This window comes from Lactuca virosa, chromosome 2, assembly GCF_052849685.1.
Source record: "Lactuca virosa cultivar CGN04683 chromosome 2, Lactuca_virosa_CGN04683_v6, whole genome shotgun sequence".
NCBI lineage: Eukaryota > Viridiplantae > Streptophyta > Magnoliopsida > Asterales > Asteraceae > Lactuca > Lactuca virosa.
In genome coordinates this window covers 4,052,898-4,057,180 of record NC_136427.1, presented here as the reverse complement: position 1 = coordinate 4,057,180, position 4,283 = coordinate 4,052,898, and positions in this window count along the sequence as shown.

The window sequence follows — 4,283 nt, the reverse complement described above, 5'->3', positions numbered from 1 at the left end:
TGGCCCAGGAGTTCTTGAACCTCAAGCAGGGTACTGAGTCTGTTACTGTGATCACCAGGATGTTCCATGAGAGGGCGATGTTCTGCCCTGAGCACGTGTCTTCCGAGCAGGCACGCATGAGTCGGTATTTGAGCATTTTGAGGAGAGACATTCGCGAGTTCGTGACGAACTCGTCATACCGGACATTTGTCGAGCTTCAGGTGAATGCTCGGAAGAGGGAGATAGAGCTTAAGACTCAGGCTAGGGAGGAGGCGGAGTCTCAGGGGAGGGATCGGTGACCGGCACAGTCCCAGTCGGTAGCCAAGCGGGCCAAGCCCGCCGATTCGAGATCAGGGAACCAGAAGGGCCGCACTTCTGGCAAGTGCAGCAAGGGTCATGAGGGGATTTGTAGAGCAGGGTCTTGCTACAAGTGTTGCAAGGAGGGGCACATGGCCAAGGATTGACCCAAGGGGTTTGCAGTCTGTTTCCACTGCAACTAGACCGGACACCGGAAGGCCGAGTGTCCACAGCTGCGGGGGTCACCACAGGGAGCATCCCAGGGATCTGCCCCTGCTACTGTACGAGCTACCGAGAGTCAGCGGGTGAAGGCCGAGGCACCGAAGGCACGAGGGAGAGCCTTCCAGTTGACAGCGGAGGAGGTCCGCGCAGCGCCCGATGTTGTGGCTGGTATGTATTCTTTATTTATTTATGCTGAGTTGAGATATTGTGCTTATATTATGATATGCGTAAGTACTTTTCTTGTGAGTTTTGTACCTGCCTTGGTGTTATTTGACTCGGGTGCGAGTCGGTCTCTTGTATCATTAGCCTTTAGTCAGCACATCGGTATCCGTCGAGAGGCGTTGAGTCGACCTCTGCGAGTTTCCATAGCTGACGAGAGAGCGGTGTATGCCACTGATGTGATTCCAGGATATGTACTCGAGATCTTCAGCGTTGAGTTTCCGATTGATTTAGTCCCGATTTCGATGGGAGATGTTTGTGTCATCGTGGGCATGGACTGGTTGAGCAGATTTGGAGCGGTTATCGACTGCGAGCGACAGCTGGTGACCATACGAGACCCTAGTGGGGGAGTTCTTACGGTGTACGGCGAGGGTACCCGTTCTGGGTCAGCATTTTGTTCGGCAGCTAGAGCGAGGCGGAGCCTACAGCAGGGCTGTAGCGGGCTTGTGGCTTATATGATGGATTCACGAGTGGCCGCAGAGGGGCCGGGTTCGGTTGGTGATGTGCCGATATTGCGTGAGTTCCCGGATGTATTTACCGAGGAGTTGCCGGGTGTGCCTCCCGAGAGGCAGGTGGAATTTCGCATCGATTTGATTACGGGGGCAGCGCCTATCGCCAATGCGCCTTATCGCCTTGTGCCGCCAGAGATGCAGGAGTTATCCTTGCAACTTCAGGAGCTGCTGGGGAAGGGTTTTATTCGACCGAGTAGCTCGCCATGGGGAGCGTCGATCCTTTTTGTCAAGAAAAAGGATGGTTCGCACCGGATGTGCATTGATTACCGGGAGTCGAACAATTTGACGGTCAAGAACCGTTACCCCTTACCGAGGATCGATGATCTGTTCGATCAGTTGCAGGGAGCGTCTTGGTTCTCCAAGATAGATTTGAGGTCTGGATATCATCAGATGAGAGTGCGGGAGGAGGATATCCAGAAGACGGCGTTCAGGACTCGTTATAAGCATTACGAGTTCGTGGTGATACCTTTTGGGCTCACCAATGCACCGGCAGCGTTCATGGATCTCATGAACAGGGTGTGCAGACCGATGTTGGATCGATCGGTGATCGTGTTCATTGATGATATTCTAGTGTATTCGAGGTCCCGAGAGCAACACGGGGAGCATTTGAGGGAGATCCTCGGAGTTTTGAGATCGGAGAGGCTGTACGCCAAATTCTCCAAGTGTGATTTCTGGTTGCGAGAGGTCCAGTTCTTGGGGCATTTCGTCAATTAGAAGGGGATATTGGTCGATCCGGCCAAGATTGAGGCGGTGATGAGTTGGGAGGTGCCGAGATCTCCCACCGAGATCAGGAGTTTTCTGGGGTTGGCCGGCTACTATCGGAGATTTATCAAGGATTTCTCCAAGATCTCCGTGCCTCTCACCAGGTTGACCCGGAAGGGCGTTACTTTTTCGTCGGGTCCGGAGCAGCAGACCTCGTTTGAGACACTTCGCCAAAGATTATGCGAAGCCCCGGTGTTAGCCCTTCCGGAGGGGATGGAGGATTTTGTAGTGTATTGTGACGCGTCAATATCGGGATTGGGTGCGGTGCTGATGCAGAGAGGACATGTGATAGCATACGCATAGAGGCAGCTGAAGCCTCATGAGGCGAGGTATCCTACGCACGATCTGGAGTTGGGGGCCGTGGTGTTCGCCCTCAAGATCTGGCGTCACTATTTGTATGCGGTCCGGTGTACCATATACACGGATCACAAGAGCTTGAAGTATTTGATGGATCAGCCCAACCTGAATATGCGCCAGAGGAGATGGTTGGATGTGGTAAAGGATTATGAGTGTGAGATCCTGTACCACCCGGGCAAGGCTAACGTTGTAGCCGATGCCCTGAGTCGTAGGGCGGAGAGTGCCCCGATTCGAGACATTTGTATGCTATTGACGGTGATGACTCTGGTGTTGGACATCATTTAGGAGGCCCAGGCAGAGGCCGTGATGCCAGAGAACCGCAAAAGAGAGCGGGTAATCGGGTAGGTATCCGAGTTCGTTACCGACAGTTGAGGACTGATGACCTTTCAAGGTCGGATTTGGGTGCCGTATGCAGGCGGGGCACGTATCATTCTGATGGAGGAGGCGCACAGATCGAGGTTCTCGATCCATCTCGGGGCCACTAAGATGTATTTGGATCTGAAGAGAGAGTATTGGTGGCCCTGCATGAAGAGGGATGTCGCGTGGTTTGTTGAGAGGTGCTTGACCTGTCGTAGGGTTAAGGCCGAGCACCAGCGTCCGTATGGCAAGTTACATCCACTTGAGGTTCCCTAGTGGAAGTGGGAACAGATTTCTATGGATTTTATCACCAAATTGCCGAGGACCGCGAGGGGCGTCGATGCAATTTGGGTGATAGTCGACCGGCTGATGAAGAGCACTCACTTCCTTGCTATCAGTGAGAGCTCTTCCATAGAGAGGCTGGCCGAGTTGTATGTGAGAGAGGTGGTATCGCGTCATGGAGTACCGATCTCGATTGTATCAGATCGAGATGTACGTTTCACTTCCAGGTTCTGGAAGAAGTTTCATGAGGAGTTGGGTACGAGGTTGCACTTCAGTACCGCCTACCACCCACAGACGGGCGGGCAGAGTGAACGGACGATCCAGACGCTCGAGGACATGCTTCGAGCATGTGTGTTGGACTTCGGAGGAAGTTGGGACACGTACCTGCCGTTGGCTGAGTTTTCCTATAACAACAACCACCATTCGAGTATTGGTATGCCTCCCTTCGAGTTGTTGTATGGGAGGAGGTGTCGGACTCCCATTTGCTGGGGAGAGGTAGGGCAGCGCGTGATGGGTAGCACTGAGATAGTGCTTCAGACGACTGAGCAGATACAGCAGGTCAGGCAGAGGTTGTTGACAGCTCAGAGTTGCCAGAAGAGTTATGCAGATAGGCGACGATCCGAGCTTGAGTTTCAGGTGGGAGACTTCGTACTCCCGAAGGTGTCTCCTTGGTGTTGTTTTGCAAAGAAGAAGGTGTTTCCAGCAATAGGAGGTCAAGGGGATTGCTATTCTGTGGATTTCCAGCTTGGATCTGCAACTTTGAGGTAGTAAATCGACCCCTTTCTCTGTTTGGTTTAAGATCCTTGAAGGTTAGGGTTTTCTATACCCTTTATTGGCTTGAAATGTTGAGTATGATGTCCCTTTGAGTGTTAGACTCTGTATCTGGACCTCTAGAGGTCCAGAGGACCTTATCCATCCTGCTTTATGTTGGTTCATGGAGGGAATGAGACTATGTTGCCATTTTAGTAGTTATTTCACCAAAAGAAGCCTTGGGTACGTTGCATGTAAACCAAGATTCGACCTTTACGTGATTATCGGGGTTGGGAAGGTTAGATTTATAGGTTAGAGAAGCAGATCTGACCTCAGAAGGTTATTTGAGTGTTGCCATGGAAGTAACTCGCCGAGTGCATGAGTGGAATCGACGAGTCGAGTCGGGGTTGCCCCGCGATTCGTGACAGGGGTAACTCGTCGAGTGAAGTGATGACTCGACGTGCCAAGTGAGACTAGAAGGATTCAGAGGACCCGCGTGGACTCGCCGTGTAACAACCCAAATTTTCAAGTCCAAAAATTTCTTTT